Genomic DNA, 18,031 nt, shown 5'->3' on the forward strand with positions numbered 1-18,031 from the left:
AATGCTACTTAGTTCTTTAAAACATTTTAAATACACTTACATATTACCTTCCTACTACTACACAAGCACCTTGTTGAGGTAACAGAAGAGGTAGTGATGGCCTCTAGCTTGGATGGCTTTAAAAGAGGATTAGACAAATTCATGGAGGATAAGGCTATCAGCGGCTACTAGCTATGATGGCTGTGCTCTGCCCCCACTATTGGAGGTCTGCCTCTGAATACCAGTTGCTGGGAATTACAAGTGGGGAGAGCGCTATTGCACTCATGTCCTATTCATGTTTTTCTCATAGGCATCTAATTGCCACTGTGTGAACAGGCCACTGGCCTAGATGGTTTTTGGCCTGATCCAGCACGCCTCTTCTTATGTTCTTAAGGGGAGATAAACATACAGCTGAATAAACAGAAGGTACCATATCCTGTCCAGGATCCAAAGAACTGTGCAATTGGTTCAATGTGCCGAAAGGGCGGGACAGCTTCTGCACTTGTGCATCTCAATCAGTGGCACCCGCACCCCATGCTACATGGCAAGCTGTTTTTGATACTTGCAAAAGCAGACTGTGCAAAGCTTTGCTTAGTCAAAGCTAATAAACAGAAAAATCCCAATGGGCCTTCCCCAGAATGCTAGAGACAGGGCCTTTTTCAGTGGTGGCCCCATATTTATGGAACACCCTCCTGAGGGAGGAACACATGGCCCCACCTTTGCTAATTTTATAACAGGCCGAAAATACTTTCTTATTTTAAACTTGTTAACTAATGTTTGGAGTGCTCCAGATTGTCTTCAACTGTTGCTGTTCGAATGTTCTGTTTTAAGCTGCTTTCAATGAACATATGTAGTATTCTGTGTTGTTTTAAACTGCTGTGTGCCAACTTTTTAATGTTGTAATGTTTGGGGATGAACTGTGACTTAATACATTATGAACAGTTTGAGAGGATTCATTATGTTTTTGTTTAATGCAAGTCTCCTGGTGAGGATGAGCCCTGAAACCTGGCATGCAAATGTTGAAATAAATAACACTGCCTAAGCCTCCAGTCCTAACCCACCGGTGTTGATTAGGGCGGTATGGAAGAGTAGGACGCAGTGCAATCACCCTCCACGAACGGAGAGGAACACAATTGAAAGGGAGGGGGCTCTACTGCAGCAGAGCCCAACTTCTGGCCAAGCCAGCAGTGATCTTCCCACAGCAGTAGCTGGGGGGAAGCCCTCAAACCAAAGCCTCATGGATCCCTTGGGAGGCTCAGTTCTTGGGTCCATCAGCTACACCAAACTGAAGCTGGCACAGCAAGCAAACAAACAAAAATACCCCACATTCTGCCCTGGCTAGGGCTTCAGATGCTGCAGTGTATCTGCCACTCCATGCCTCCTTGGCTCCTCATTCGGATTGCTCTACCTACTATCTTTACAGAGGTTGGAAGCTCGAGGGCGCTTATAGTTCCAGCCCTTACAATGGCTGCTACAGGAGCATCTATGGCACCCTTCCCCAGGTTGGGGTGTGTGCACCAGAGATAGCCTTGTTCAGCTATCCATGCTATTATGACATCCATGTTAGATGTTAATGCAGTGTGTTGCACATGGGGCTTCCCTTGAAGGCTGTTCTGAACTAAGCGGTGTTTCTGAATATGACAACTAGGTTTCTGACTGGCCATGCTGGCTTAAATGTATCACACTTCTGTTAAAAAGAGCTTCATTGGCTCCCAGTGTGCATGTCCAGGCAGAATTCAAGGCAGAGTTTTGACCTTTAAAGTCCACAGCGGCTTGGGACCTGGGTATTTGAAGGATGACTTTCTTCCATATGAAACACTCTAGAATGTATCTGCTTTGGAACTCTTTTTCTGGGGGCTCAAAAGTTAGGCACATTTTTGACCCTAAAAAAAAGCTGCATCAGTCATGGACCCTGGTAATGGAATCCCTTCCCCACACATTTTCAGCTGGTGGCCTGGTGCCAACTTTTTATTGTTTAAATTACAGGGTAAAGGTCATTCTATCCTCCAAGACTTTTAATGGGTGATTGCTGGCTTTTATTACTATGTTTTTGTTTGATTTTTGAGTGCTTCTGAATCCTCATTTTGCTTAAGATCCTTTACTGTGTGCTTTTATTATGATTATATATTGTATCTTTTTGGATGTTTGAACAGAAAAGTAGTGACTAAATATTTAAAATAAATATGTTCAATATGATTTCATGAAGGTGAACAAGTGTGCCCTTAAACCTTAGCTGCATCACTTAGTTTGCCTTCTGACTTGTTATCTGCCTTTACAAATGCATACATTTACAATTTTCATTGTATACATACCTGTAACTGCAATTTTACAAAAGCATACATATTGTTATGTGCACCTGACTTCTACAAGAGATGACAAATTCAAAAGGCACAAAACTTAACCCTGGGCTTGGTTTCCTTTGGAAGGAGGGATCACTGGAGACTTCAGACATTTTGTAACATTTCCGTGTATTTACAAATATACAAGATGAGCATAGGTGGAGGCATACCACTTAAACCAGGGGTAGGGAGCCAGGGTTCCTCCAGGTGTTATTATTCTACAACTCCCATCATCTCTCACCATTGGCCCTGCTGGCTGGGGCTGATGGGAGTTGGAGTCCCACAACATCTGGAAGGCCACAGGGTCCCTGGCTTAAACTACGACCCTATCTGGACAGGAAGAACCTTGCCTCAGTTATCCATGCTCTGGTAACCTCTAGGTTGGACTACTGTAGTGCACTCTACGTAGGGTTACCTTTGAAGACGGTTCGGAAACTTCAGCTGGTGCAGAATGCTGCGGCCAGAGTTCTTACTCGGACTAAAAGATCTGATCATATAACACCTGTCCTGGCCCAACTGCACTGGCTACCAATACATTTCCGGGCCAGATTCAAAGTGTTGGTTCTTACCTATAAAGCCCTTAACGGCACCGGACCGCAATACCTGATGGAACGCCTCTCCCACTATGAACCTACCCGTTCGCTGCGCTCGACGTCGAAGGCCCTTCTCCGGGTTCCAACTCACAAGGAGGCCCGGAGAGCAATAACGAGATCTAGGGCCTTCTCGGTGGTGGCCCCCGAATTATGGAATGCCCTCCCTGATGATATACGTCTGGCGCCTTCTTTGATATCTTTTCGGCGCCAGGTAAAGACCTACCTCTTTGCCCAGGCATTTTAATTCTAGTTTTAATTTTAATTTTATAGTTAATTAATTGTAATCTCTATTAATTTTGTCTTAATCTGTTTTTAATGTGTTTTTATACCTATATGTTGTAATCCACATTCGCTGGCTTTTAAATGTGGTTTTATTCTGTTGTACACCGCCCTGAGAGCCTGTTGCTATAGGGCGGTTTAAAAGTGCAATAAATAAATAAATAAATAAATAAAACACTCCTGCCAGCAAATCCACTGCCCTACATCAGATCTCCAGAGAGAGGTAGCTGCAAAAGGTGCTTTCCAGAGCTCGGAGGTATCCTTCTGACTTTCTCAGTCTCGCTCAAACACCGCAGTCTTTCCATCTCTCATAGCCACAGGCCTTGCCTGTAGCATCCTTGGATAGGAGGAGGGAGGTGAGGAAGAAAAAGAAAGGCATGGATTTTGCTTAAATGGCGCTGACTTTCCAGAAGTGTTTCCAGCTATTTTTTAGTCATCATGGGCCATTTACTGGGGCTGTACACAGACACACACACCCATTGACCTCTTGGCTCCAATCCAGAGGGAGGCACTGGGCCAACCCACCCTGGGTTGACTCAGGGAGCACCCACCCCAGCTTACAGCTACTCCCGAATCTGTCTGGGGGGCAGGGCTCATGTTTAATTAGGGGTTTAAACCAACACTAATTAAACATATGGCAGAGAGGGGGAAGGGAAAGGAGACGTTGCATCCCTCCTCCAACCAAGAACAGGATCAATTTATCCTTCGTGATGCTGTTTTGCAAAACAGCTCCAGGCAGGAAGGAGTGATTCTTTGCAGAACAACATTCTCCCAAGATCGTCCCCCCACCAATGGCAAAGCGAAGGAGCATAGCAAAGGAGGGAGCAATCGTGGGGGGTGCCGTTTCGCAAAGAACTGTCCTGCAGGAAAGCCCCTTACAAAACAGCAGCCGCACAACCGGAGGATCACTGCCTCTGCTCATCAGGCAGGAAGGACAGCCATTGCTGCCTCTTCTTCCTGCCTGATGCCCTGTCCTCTGGCAGTGCCAGGTTGCTTTGGGTCATAAAATCCAACCTGTAGCGATCCGTGGCTGTCAGATCCTGACTCAGACAAGGCCCCCAAAAACATTCCAATGGGCCCGCATTTGGCTTGTGCCTTGGCTGAATCCAGTGCATGGTCCTACCATTTACCCATAATTTCACTAAGAAAATGTTTATTCATTTATAGCAGGAATGGGAAGCCTATGGCCCCCACAGATGTTGTTGGGCTCCCAATTCCCATCAGCTCCAGCCAGCGTGGCCAGTGATCAGAAAAGATGGGAGTTGTACTCCGTCAACATCTGGAGGGCCACAGATTCCCTACCCTCAATTTATGGAAACATTTAGATGCCACCTTTCCGCTCCCATAAGCTTCCCCCAGATGATTCACAATAATAAAACCCAATCCTGATCCAACAAAAATTGAGAACAAAGGTGTTATTACAACAACAGCAGCAGCAATGTAACAGCTAGCAAAGTTAGCACATAGTGAAAACCCATTAAAAGCCTGGTTAAAAATGTTGAATGCTCATGCTAAAAGCCATCAGTGTGGGGCAGGTTGAACCTCTCTTGGGAGGGAGATCCACAATTAGGGTGCTGCCACTAAGAAGGCCCTGTTCCATGTCACTGCTAGTTGTGCTTCCCTTGGTAGCAAAACACAGAGCTGGGCCTCCTACTATTATAATATTGGCAGGCAGATTCATGCTGGCGGAGCCAGTTCTTCAGATACCTTGGTCCCAAGCCATTTAGCACTTTATAGGTAATAATCAGTGCCCTAAACTAGACCTGGAAACAAATAGGAAATCAGTGCAGGTGGAACAGCATCAGTGTAATTTGTGTCTGCCAACTTTGCCATTGATAACTAAAGAACTTTCAGAGTGTGCTTCTGGCTCCATAAACTCTCTCTTGCCCCAAACTTCAATCTTGCAACTATGTTTGTACATATCAGACAGTCAGTGTAATCTAGGGTGGCCATGTGCCCTACTTTATAGAGGACAATCCTCTATTCAAAAGAAACCATAAGAAGGAACAGCAGAACCATAAATTTGCCCATTGAAAGCACCTGGACAGCAGACAGAGTCACTTGGTTACAATCTTCCCAGCTATTGCAAAATGTATTGTATTTCTATTTAAATTAGTGCAATTATTTCAAAATTTGCATCTACACGTATAAAGCGGCATGTACAGATTTTATGCAAATCCTTATCCACTTCTTTTGGTGAAGTGTTTTCCTTTTTTTGGTGATGTGTAAGTGGCCACCCTGGTGTAATCTAGCAAGGTTGATAGATCGAGGAATAAAGTAGAAAATAAGGTGACTGGGGTCACTTCCAGACAACACATTTAATTAGCATTCAGCCCAATTTGTTTGCACATTAGATACTGGGTCAAGCAAGTGTTATGCCACACTTTCCAATGCATTTTCTCATTTTTTCCTTATCGCAAAAAGTCTGATCTTTTGGGGAAGCAGGTTTGTTGCACAAGATCTCCAAATCAGCATTAGCTGCACATCCCGAGTTTGCCAGGATGTGACTGGATCCCACTCAAGAATAGTGACAGCCTGGAAGCAGCCTAAGTGCAAAGGGGGTGATGGCTCCTTTCCCCTCCACGCGTATGTAAAAGAGGACATTTCTCTCCTCCTCACCCCCATGCCTGTTTGACAACCAGCACCCGTCAAAAAAGGCACAAGCCCTGTCCTCCTTTGTATCTGGTTACCCTGGTGAAAAAAAATAAAAAGATACTTCTGGGTGAACTGGAGGATTATGTGTTTTCTGCCCCCCCCCCAAAAAAGACTGAAGTCTTAATTTCCAAAATGTTGATTTTTCTGCAATTGAGAGGGGACTTGAAAGGTTCTGTGCTATGTAACAGCTGCAGAAGGTGAAAATTAATAGAGCGCTTTTCCCCTGGGATAGGTATTCAATAATGGGAAATTTTCACCTGTTGATTTTCTTCCTGCCAGTCAGCTGTTAAAGGTCTAGAGCATACATTTATGAAAGAAGATTGTAACCTTTCCATGTTTTGGATTTTTGTAACGTCTATGAATTATGTAGTGGGGGGCATTTCTGCCAGATATGGTTTTTCTCAGCATTTTTGCATTAGTTGAGAAGAAGCCGCACCTGGTGAAGTGATGCCTTCTGTGCAACTCTTAAAGGTTCAGAAGTTCTCTCTGAATCTGACCATGGCAGCTTAAACTCCAGCCAGTATGGACATGGCAACTACAAGGTTAAATCTGGTGCCTCCCTATTTTCTGGGGGGCCTCCGAGTGTCCCCTTTAGACAGGTTCTTTTATTTTGCACTCCCATCTTCCTGAGTCCCAAATTGCAGGCCTAATGGGATGAGACAGCTGATATAACAGGAGGAATGTAATTAGACCTCAATTAGCCATGCTTGTTCTTCCAGATAATTGGGGAAAAATCAGACTAGACACCCACGCTAAATTCCCTGCTCCAGCCAGCTCTGCTTCTGCCCAGGCTGTTCTGTTTGAGAGGGTCCATCAGGCTGAATAAACATTGCTCCAGGGACGCGGGTGGTGTAACAAAAGAAAAGAAAAAGCACAGTGATCAAGTTCATTACCCCCTAAGCTGGGGGGAGGGGAGAACCAAGAATAGAATTGCAAACTCCCCCTGCCCCCTGCCTAGCCCTGATTCTGGACCTTGAACAAAAATCTCATATGTAGACGTTAAGCCATTGAAGCTATTAGAACACAAGAACGTAAAAAGAGTCTTGCTGGATTGGTCCTAAGGATGGGGAAGAAATTTGATTCAGTTCGCGTTGAAAAGTGAGCCTACCTAATCCCCACTTTCATGCAAACTGAAACAGCCATCCTTTGACATCTGCATTTATCTGAATTTTGCAGTACAATTCTCTAGCCACGAAATGTTTTAAAAAAAGGCATATACCACGGTAAAGTGTGGATAGAAATGCATACATTCATGAAACCACAACATATAACAATGCATTATGTTTGGGGAAATTGCTTAACAAAACTGTCTGTACTAGGAAAAATTGCATCCAAAAATGTCTATATTCAGAGACTATAATGCTGATGAATTTTCATGAGGACTTCCAAAAGAAAAATCTGCAAACTGATGTGAAGAACTTGCCAACACCGACAGATTCGACCATCTCTAATCAGATCAGGTGCCTATATAGCCCAGCATCCTGTTTCCCCCAACCGGATGCCTATGGGAAGCCCACAAACAGAACATGAATGCACTAGCACTGTCCCATTATTGTTCCCCAGCAACTGGTATTCAAGAGCTTAGTGCATCTGGTCCTGGAGGCAATATACAGTCATCATCACTAATAGCCTAGGAGAGCCTTGTCCTCTAAGAATCTGACTAACCCTTTTTAAAGCCACCTGATGCTCTCTTCAGGCAAGGCCAGTGCCAGGCATGATTAGGCCCTTGGGCACCAGCCTGCCCTGGGCCCACAGGACTGTAGCCCAACACCCCCCAATACAGGCAGCTTGGGGCTAATTAACCTTCCCATGTGCCCCACCTACCTCTTGTGTTATGTGATTGACGTGCGCGCATAGTGCACATGCCTGCCATCAACCAAGATGGCAGTGCGGGTTTCAACCCCTTAGGGAAGCCCCCACCGCCATCTTGGGTGATGGCAGGCATGCACGCACAGTGCGCACGGCATTCACACTGATGGGAGAGGTAGGTGGGTGTGCAGGCAGCCTTATTAAAGCCTGCTCTGTCTGTATTGGGGGTGCCTGGGAGCTCCCTCTCCATGATCTGTGGCAGACTTGGGTTGCAGGACCTGACACTGCTGCGGATCACAGAATGGGAGCACCACTCTCTCACCCTAAGGAGGAGCCCTTCAGGCACTACTGAGTGAAGTGGAAACTTGGCTACAGCTGCAAGGCTGCACATTTTATATGGGGTTCCCAATCATGTAGGGAGCCTTCCTGAATACAAAAGACTCCCCACTGCAGGCGTTCACCTTCATCACCTGAGAGGCTGGGAGAAGTCTTGCAGCCTCAAGGGCAGGGCTAAACGTTTGGCTCCACAGTCCCACTTGTGCCTGTAAAAGGGCATAAGCTGGTGGTCATTATGGAAGGACGTATCTGTCAGTTTCAGTCCTCTCAGCTGCACTCTTTCCCATGCATTTTTGTAAACATTGTTTGGTTGGAGAAGCGCACCGCAAAATTCAGATAAGCACAAATTTAGAAGTATGGCTATGCTTCAGTTCTTATATTGTTTTGGAAAGTGAAAATTTTACAGATTTGGTTTCAAATGTGAACAGAATTGAATTTCTTCCCCATCTCTAGTGGACATTATATCTTCCAGTAACAAATTTCATAGTTAAAAACTATGCACTGCCTGAAGAAATACTTCTTTTTATCTTCTTAAATCTTCCAACATTCAGCTTCATGGAATGATGTGGGTTCTAACGATATGTGAGGAAAACCAGAGTCATCCCATGAAGCTGAATGAATGCTGAAATCACTCATAACGTTATTTTTCCCTGTCACTTATCTCCATTCTAAGAAAATCTTCACTAGCTATATTACTCTGTGTCACATTACTCTTAAATGCACAGAAGCAGGGCCAGTAGGGGGGAAATGGCTAGTTGGCAACCTTGACCAGGAATATTGAAGGAGCAGGATTTGATCCACTCTACATTCGCTAAGCAGCTAAAATTTCAAGGCAACGTATGCAAAGTAAAAATATATATGTCAATAACTAAAGCAGTCCCAAACTCCCTATACACATACACACTATTGCACAATGCTAATGGCTCTACTGTGCGCTGCATTCATTCATTTAGCAATTGCCTGTCTTCCACTTATTTAAAAGCCAGGAGTGTGCTCATTTGGGTGGAGATATACTACAAAAATGTATTTATACTATAAGTAGGTTATCAACAGTTGAAAATCATATCTTAGCAACTGCAATATCTGAAATGGGAGACTGTGCACTGCACAGTGTCTCGGGGCTGGATTAGGCATCGCTTTCTATTGCAGGGCTTGCAGCCACCTCTGTTTTAAAAAATATATAAATTAATACCAGGTGCAGCCCCCCCAACCCCCAAATTTTCATCAGGACCACCGCACACAGGCAGAAGTGATTTAAACCTTACATTGGCAATGCCAATGAAATTTGCTACTCCTGCACCAGAATTAGCATTAATTTTAGAAAAGCTCCTATTAGGGCTAATGAAAGCTTTTTTCCAATACAAATTGCAGCATGGAGACAATTTTTGCCAGGATTCTGGCCTCTTCCCTCTATGTGCCGCGGTCCCAATGAAAATTGGAGAGGGCGGGACACCTGATATTTAATTTTATTTTAGAAATCCACAACCATCTGTTAGCCATGCAAGTAAAGTAACATCTAGTTTGGGTCTTACTTTTCACATGCATGCACTGATACAATGCTTTGCACTCTGAGAATGAACTTCTAGAAACTGCAGCTGCAAAAGGCAAAAAAAGAAAAAAAGTTACCAAAGAACTCAGTGCAAAAAGGAAAGCTGTCCCTTTAAAAACAAAAACAGCACAAATCTCAGGTGCTCAATAGCCACCCTCTCCAGCTCACCACACTTCAATTAAAGCCAAGGAGAAGACTGCAAGAAGTGCAGGTAGCCATTGTGGCTACTGACTACTCAATAAATGTTTAATGGAAAGGGGGAAAAAACACACACACGCAGACACCATCCTTAGCTACCTTGCACGATAATGTAAGCTCAACCCTGCACCCACTAAAATTCTAAAGAAATTCTACAGAGCCCTGAGAGGGAAAATGGAAGCCTCTTTTGCAGGGAATGAAAACTTTTGAGAAATTGAAGGAGAGATTTTGGTACAGCACAGAAGTGCAATAGTGTTCCTAGTAATTTCTCAAGTGAATTATAATTTCATTTGTAGCTTATAGAAAGAGCAGTGACTGGGTAGCACTAGGAACTGACCATTTAGGAACACCCTAAGTGCACTTCCAGACAATCTCTTGAACATTCCTCCTGATTTGTTTGCACAAAGCTTATGTAGAGGTTAGACCATTTGTGGTCTTTACTGAAAATTCATTCTGATTTGTTTGCGGGGCTGGTATAAGACAACAAGCATTCAGCCCAGTTCGCTTGTGGTTTTTTTTTTACACTTTCCCATTAATAATTCACTCATCCCACACTTTACAATGCAATTCCCTGTCACTTTCCTAACTGCAAAAGGTGACAGAACACGAGTGACAGAGCACTTTCATCCATTTTAAATTGAGCAAACCTACATTTCTGATATTCACTTGAATCCCTTCTGCAAAACAGCAAGAGTCTGGAGGCACCCTAAGTCAAGGATGAGTAATCTGTAGTCCTCCAGATGTCATTGGACTCCAACTTCCATCAGCCCCAGCCAGCATAGATGGTGGTCAATGATGATGAGAGCTGTAGTCCTGCAAGGTCTGGAAGGCCACAAGTTCTCTATCTCTGCCATAAGTGGGTTTACCCTGGGCAAGTCTCTGCATCTCTGAGCATCAACAACCTCAGCAAATTGTTGTGCAGATATTACAGCAATGCAACCAGATTGTCACTTTTGAAATGTGTCTAATGGGATTGCATTGTATGGATTAAATAAACACAGTGAAAATGGCAAGGCCCTTAATGCAAATTAAAAGAGCTATATAGTATACACAACAGTACTGAAGGCAGCCAGAAATAATTCAAGTATTCCTCTAAGAGTTAAATCATTCCCTCCCCAAGCCCAGGTCTATTTGTGGAAACTGCATTGTCGGCTCAACAGATGGTCCACAGAAAAAATAAAAACACACTTTTGACATCTTCCTTCATGTTTGCGTCGGCAGCCTACTACATTGTGGGCGACTTTCTAAGCAGGCAACATCTTGGCGTGACTGGTCTTCTTCCCATAAGGATCTGTGGACCTGTTTGCTTCCCAGTGTCTAGTTGCACTCCACAATTGACTTTCTCCGTTTTCAGCACCTTTTCAGGGAGGTCTGTCCTGTTATCAGTTATTTCTAGCTGAGACAAAGCTCTTTCCACCTTTCCTCCAAAACAACTGTCCTCCTTCCCACACTTTGGACGTGGTTAGGAAATATTGTTGCCTCCAAGATATATTCCCTGGTGGACTTCTCATTGTAGGAGGGCAGAACAAACTGATACAAATAAGGTGAGCCACAACTCTCTAAAGCAGAGGTGGGAAACTTGTGGTCCTCCTGGTGTTGTTGGACTACCACTCCGAGTCAGCAACAGTCAGCATGGCCAAGGGTCAGGGATGATGTGAGTTGGAGTCCAACAACTTTTGGAGCGCTACAGGTTCCCCACCCCAGTTTGCAGGGTAGAGGGTCGAGTGAGATACTGTTCTTTGGTGGCTCAGCTATTCCTTGGCTGACGGACAACAGAATATGGTAATGGAAGACTGCTCCTCTACCCCTGTGGAAGTTGTTCTGTTCTCTTGTCCCCAGTCCCATATACTAACAGCAAACTCATTCTTCGAGTGCCAGTCCTTGTGTAGCCAAAACATCACCACTATTGTGTTCTGGGTTCCATGGAAGAGACCATAGGGCAAGGCAGCACCATGGAGAGCTTGTAGCAAGCAACTTGCTCTGACAAAGGTTGGAAATAAACCAAGGCCTTTTGAGCCAGTCTATCACTTCTAGGCTCCACCCGCTGGTAAGTGGGCTTCTGCCCGACCATCTTGAGTCCAGTGATTCCCTGATCACCAGCATCAGGCTCAGAGCTTGGAACCCACTCTGGCTCCTTAGCTGGTAACACTGTTGCTTCCAGTTCAGTGTTCATCAGTACAACCACCCATGAACAAGAGGGAAGTAGCAGCAGGCTTGAAACCCCAGGGTTTTCAGATGGACAAAAATACTTTAGGGGAAAACGAAAGCAGCCTGATGAGGACTGAACATGCCCAGTGGCCACAGAACACTGAGGGTCTAGTGAGAGAAACCAAAAGTCCCTGGGGATGTGGGGAATGGAATGGAGTAATCTGGAAAAGGGCATGGCTGACTGGCATCCTGAACAGCAGCACTCCACACTGCAACATTTTTGTTACAAGTCATACTTGTAGTACTTCATATTTATATGCAGCTGCTGGAGTTAAGAGTTTTGAAGTATGCTCTCTACATAGTAGGGCAATGCTCTCTGCTTTAGGGCTGAGCTGAAATTTCTAAGAATCCCCCTCCCCAAGCTCTTCTTGAGCTGTTGGAGAATGTCCATCCTCCCTTAGAAAATATACAGCAAAATGACCTCAAATTTCACCATGCACAAACAGAATTTCAGGTGCAACTGTGGGTCCAGTTTTAATTTATTTTAATATTGTTGAAGGAAGCAGTGGGCTTGGACCCTACTCCTTCCAGTCCACTATTGATTCCCAGACCACTGGATGATTTCATCTCTCCCCACCCCCACCCAAATAATATTCAGCAACACTGCCTTCCCTCCCATTTAATTTCACCACCCACAAATAGCATGGAGAATTTTGGGAGGCTATCTCTGCTGAGCCCTAATTTATTTACATCCAATGCTGGAACTGAAGTCATTCCATGACTAAGTCCTGTTCTGGGCTGAAAGAGAGCCAGTAACTTGAAAACTAACCCTGTTGAGATGGACTGGATCAAACTAGGTGTGATGTTAAACATGTGAATGCTTTGGAGGTGTTTATTTTTTCATTCAAACAGCCACAGAAGGGAAGCATATCAGGATGGCAGTGTTTGGGGAAGCAGGTTGAACTCTGTCCCACTGTGGTCCTGAAGAAAATTACCTCCTGAAGCTATTTTAAGCACCCAATGGAAGCTTTTTTTCCCTGGAGCTAATAGCACAATTTTCACCTAGACTGTGCAAGTGGAGAAGAGGTGAGACTCCACTTCCTGTAGGCTGCGGCTCTGAACCTGCCCTGCAATTGTTATTTACATTAAAAACCCTAGAGACAGTCACAGAATTCACACATTAAACCTCATGACTTGGATGACTTTAAAAGAGGAGTAGACAAATACATGGAGGATAAGGCTATCAATGGCTACTAGCCATGATGGCTATGCTCTGCCTCCATGGTCAGAGGCAGTATGCTTCTGAGTCCTAGTTGCTGGAAACCACAGGAGAGGAGAGGAGCTGTTGCACTCAGGTTCTGTTTGCAGCCAGCTTCCCATAGGCCTCTGGGTTGGCCACTATGAGAACACGATACCTGACTAGATGGGCCACCGGCTTGATCCAGCAGGGCTCTTCTTATCTACATCAAGTTTTGCCCAGAGCTGATGGTTAGCAGGCCTGGAAGTAGAGAGTTGGGGACATTGCCAATTCTGGACAGGGCTGTTCTACCTGGCTGATCAGCTATGTAGTGTGCGAGTTTCATTCCTGAGAAGGATGTGCTATTCCGTTCTCTGCTGATGGCAGTGACTAGGAGTATCTTTTAACAATTTCACCTAGCAAACCATCTTCCTACTGTTCTTCATGCCTCAGTAACCCCCCTCTAATATTTTTGCAATGCCCTTGATGACAGCACAGGAGCACAGCTGAATAGCTGTCAGCTGGAATGCATACACTAGACTGGAGTGGAGAACTTGACCCTCCTTCCTCCCCCACAGCAGAGCAAACCTAGGGCAGCTGGGGTGCTGTCATACATGATTTTCAAATGGTTTGTATGTTGGTTCAAGCTCTTTTGTTGTGGTTGAAAAAGCAACTAATACAGAGCAATTAGTTAGTCTGATAAATACACATCCATTGCTGTAGCGCACACAGTATCTGGGCAGGGGAGGGTAGCTACACTTCCTTCCCACACCCTCACTGAATATACACAAAGAGACTGGCACAGATGCAGCCTTGTGAAGAATTGGTGGGTGGCACTGAGCATATATTTGGGGATAATATCACCATGAATCAGACAACCTACTTTGTCAACCTGAAAAGAAAAAAATGTAAGTTGCAGTAGTCACAACAATACACAAATTTCCTCCCTCAGTCCTGCTAATGGCAAAAGATTGGGCATTTTGTAAAACCAAGAACCTGGACTTGGCCAACTCTAGCCAATATGAGCCACGTGCAGCACTTTAAAAAAGTGGTTCAAAGAAAAATGAGGCTATGTGAGGTTTGGAGAAAAAACATAATTTGACCAAGAATTCATGAAACTAATTTTATTGTATGATGGATTTGCACAGCATGTTTTTAAATGCAGAATTAGAGGTCCATTGGGAGAAAAATGGGGTTCCTGGAGAGCTTTTTTTAAATGCAGGGAAGAGCACAGTATGTAGATATGGTTTTGCCTTCTCTGGACTACTGGTCAGATCTGAACACTTTGATTGGCAGCAGCTCTCAAGCACAAAGTCTGTCACAGTTCACATACCTGATACACTTTTAACGAGAGATGATGCCAGAGATGGAGCCTGGGCCCTTCTTCCTATAAAGCAGGGCATGCATATGAAGGTCTATGGCATGTGCATAAAGAGCTATGGCCCTTCCTCAAGCATTCCCATCTGTTTAACTCTTTTTGTTAATGTCACCACCAGCTCCCCAGTACTCCATGCCAGCTCCTTTTGCTTCCTTGAGCAAGTTCATCCGCACATATCCCAATTATGCAAATAAAAGAGAGAAGAATGCTAATAATAACTCTTCCTTCTTATTTTTATCCCTGATTTTGGAAGCTGGTCAGTCATCGAAAATGAGATTTTTGGGACCATTAGATAAGATGAACAGGAGCCATATATTAGTGCATACGCCACACTCACTCTCATGCGCACTCCATACCTGCCATAATGTGTGAACACCAGTTGGAGAAGGGAAAGCTTTATTCTTAATTGCTATAATTTCATTTCAAGTGTGCTGAGTTCTAAGAATAGCCAGGCTTGTCTTGAACCTATCATCTCACAACACCCTCCTTGCCACAGGCAGGCTCCACCTTGTATTTTTTTTTCAGAGACAGGGAGAGCTAACCCAAAGTAAACTAAGATTGGTAGGAACATAATCAGTATCACATGGGTATGTGCATAGATTTGAGAGAGAGAGAGAGAGAGAGATTTTGAGAATGTGTTGACCTTTTTTGTGACGATCAAGTAGCCATTCTTTATACTTCAGTACCCATCTCTGGCAGTAAACTCTGATTGGGGAGAGGAGATGAATATGTCTTGACTCTAGCGCAGAGGCCTCCGAAGGCATGCATATGGACATAAAATGCCAGTACACTGGTTCCCTTCACTCCACACCAGTTTTGGAGCTAATCAACAGCAGGTGAAGAAAAGCCTTCAGTAATGCGCAATGTAGCAGAGAGGCAGGAGCTCCAGCATGGAATAGAGGCGTGTTATAAGAACGCAAACGTGACCTTATTTTCATCTACAAAATGTTCAGTAGTCTGTAATCATATCCTTGCTGAATTAAAAAAATGGGTCCAAAGAAAAAGGGTGTCACTACAATAGCATGTGCGCCAGGCCCTAGGCTAGCCATATGCAGTGGAGACTGGTGGCTCCAATGTCAGAGGGGTAGTGAATCCGCTGTGGGTTTTAGTTTGAACTTTCAAGGAGTAGTCCAAGGTGCAGAGAGGATTCATTGCCCCGCTGACATAGGAGGCACCAGTCTCCACTGGCCATATCCAAACCCAAAGAGTAGATTAACTTCTCCCAGAGTCAGTCCCTGATCTCAGCTGCTGCAGCGCAGGCCTTAAACTGAGGGCTGGAGGAACCTGACACACAGTAATTAACAATATAAGATCTACTGGATCAGATCAAAGGCCCATCTAGTCCAGCATTCTGCTCACAGTGGCCAACCTATGGGGAGCTTGTGAGCACAAGTGTCCTCACCCACTAATGAGCCCCAGCAAGCGATGGTTAGAGCTGTACCACCTCAAACAGTGAAGGTTGTACACAGCCGTCATGGCTAGTAAGCACTGATGTCCTCCATCATTTTGTCTAATCCTCTTGTGAAGCCATCCAGATTGGTGGCCATTGCCACATCTTGTGGGAACAAATTCTTACCGTGTGCTGTGTGAAGGACTTCCTTTTGTCTTTCTGAAATCTTCCAACTTTCCACTTCATTAGATGGACCTAGGTTCTAGAATTAGGAAAGAGGGAGAACTCTCTATCCACCATCTCCACCCTATGCCTAGTATTATACACCTCTGTCGTTTCCCCCTTTACTCCCACCAATTATCCCACCAATAGCTGATGCTATTTGAATTTTTTTTAAACTTGCATGTTAAATGCTAAGGTGCATCACATCATCTAGTTTAGCTCAAAGTGCCCAGGAAGCAAGGGTAGTTAAGATTAGGGTTTGGACAGGAGTGGATTTATAGGGCCAGAAATGGCTACAAAGGCTATTTGATAAGTCAGGACAGTAACTACCTGACACATCTGTTAGGGAAATTACAGTGGCCCAGGAAGGCTTGGAGATGACTTCTACTCCAGCTAACTCATCATTTACTACCACCACTGTCTCAAGGACAGAGCAAGCTAGCTACGAGTAGAAAACAGAAACATTTTGGAGGGGAACAGAGTGAATTTTTTTCAGGGGGAGAGAGCAGGCCTGTAGCCAGGGGGGGCAAATGGGGGCAACCCCCCCCCAGAACTGTGCTTTGCCCCCCTAGGAATTTTAGGGGAAATTGTCTTATTTTTCATTTGTGACATGACCAACAATAACAACCTCCATTTAAAGAATAACTTTCTTAAAGAACAGAAGCAATTTAAGAATAGGACCCTCTGAAAAATTCAGAGAATAAGGCAGGGCGATTGCGCAACAAAAGCCTCATCTGGAAGAGCCCTCAAAAGTCTGCTCACTCAAGACGTTTCCTGACTGAGGGTGGATTTTTGATAATCACAATCATCCTAAAAATTACTTAAATGATCCTTAAAATACAGCCTGCATAGTAACATGACCCTTGAAGAGTTTTTATTATTATTATTATTATTATTATTAATAATAATAATAATAACAAAAACAACAATAATAATAATTATTATTATTACCTGCCCTTCACCCAAAGGTCCCAGGGCGGGTTACAACAATTTTAAAACATATAATTAAAAACAGTTGAAAACAACCTAAACAACATCACAGAAAATAGGGTAGATCCTAAACATATACATCTCACGTGCCAAAAGCTGTATAATGAAATTGCCAGACGCACCTTGATGGGAAGGGAGTTCTGCAGCTTAGGGGCTGCCACAAGGAATACCCTCTCCCAGGCCACACACACCCTGAGCTTTCGAGGGTGATGGAACTAACAAAAGGGTGCTTATCTCGACACCCAAGAGGGTCTGTAGGGAAAGAGGCAATCTTTTAGATTTTGGGGACCAAAGTCATTTAGGGCTTTAAACACTAACATGAGCACCTTAAACTGAGCCTAGAAATGAATTGGTAATGTGGTAAAATTTACAATCCCATCCCCCTGGAATTACCTTGGGAGCTGGGAGTCTTATGGGCCTCAAGTTAGCTTCAGTCATGCTGCTTGCAAAGCCTCATATTAAAGCAATATAATGCAGCTTGCCTAAGAATGAAACTAAGCTAAGAGATAGGGAACAGGGAAGTTGCGAAAGATCTAAATCCTGCTCTCTAGAGATACTTGGTTTAAATGCAAACATCAGATCACGGTTATGTTAGGTGGATTGGGAAAGGGGAAGAGTGGGTCTGAAGAAATATTTCACATCTCTGGTTGTAAACAACCCACTGGGTAGGAGATCTTAGGATGAAGTGATTGAACTGCCCAATATGGGAAGATAGGCGGGTAAGCACTTGGCACATGGATAGGGCAGGGTCTAAACGTGTAAAGGGAACCACCCGGAATAGATCAGAAGGTGTATGATACTGCTAAATATAGTAACAACATATGCTTTTGGGTTGGGATAAATGTATGACATGTAATCTCCTTATAAAGCTCTGCTTGGTTTCTTTGGCGCAGAGGAGGTTCTTGGTAACCTCTCCTCCAATGATCATT

Source organism: Rhineura floridana, chromosome 11, assembly GCF_030035675.1.
Source record: "Rhineura floridana isolate rRhiFlo1 chromosome 11, rRhiFlo1.hap2, whole genome shotgun sequence".
In the NCBI taxonomy this organism is placed as follows: domain Eukaryota; kingdom Metazoa; phylum Chordata; class Lepidosauria; order Squamata; family Rhineuridae; genus Rhineura; species Rhineura floridana.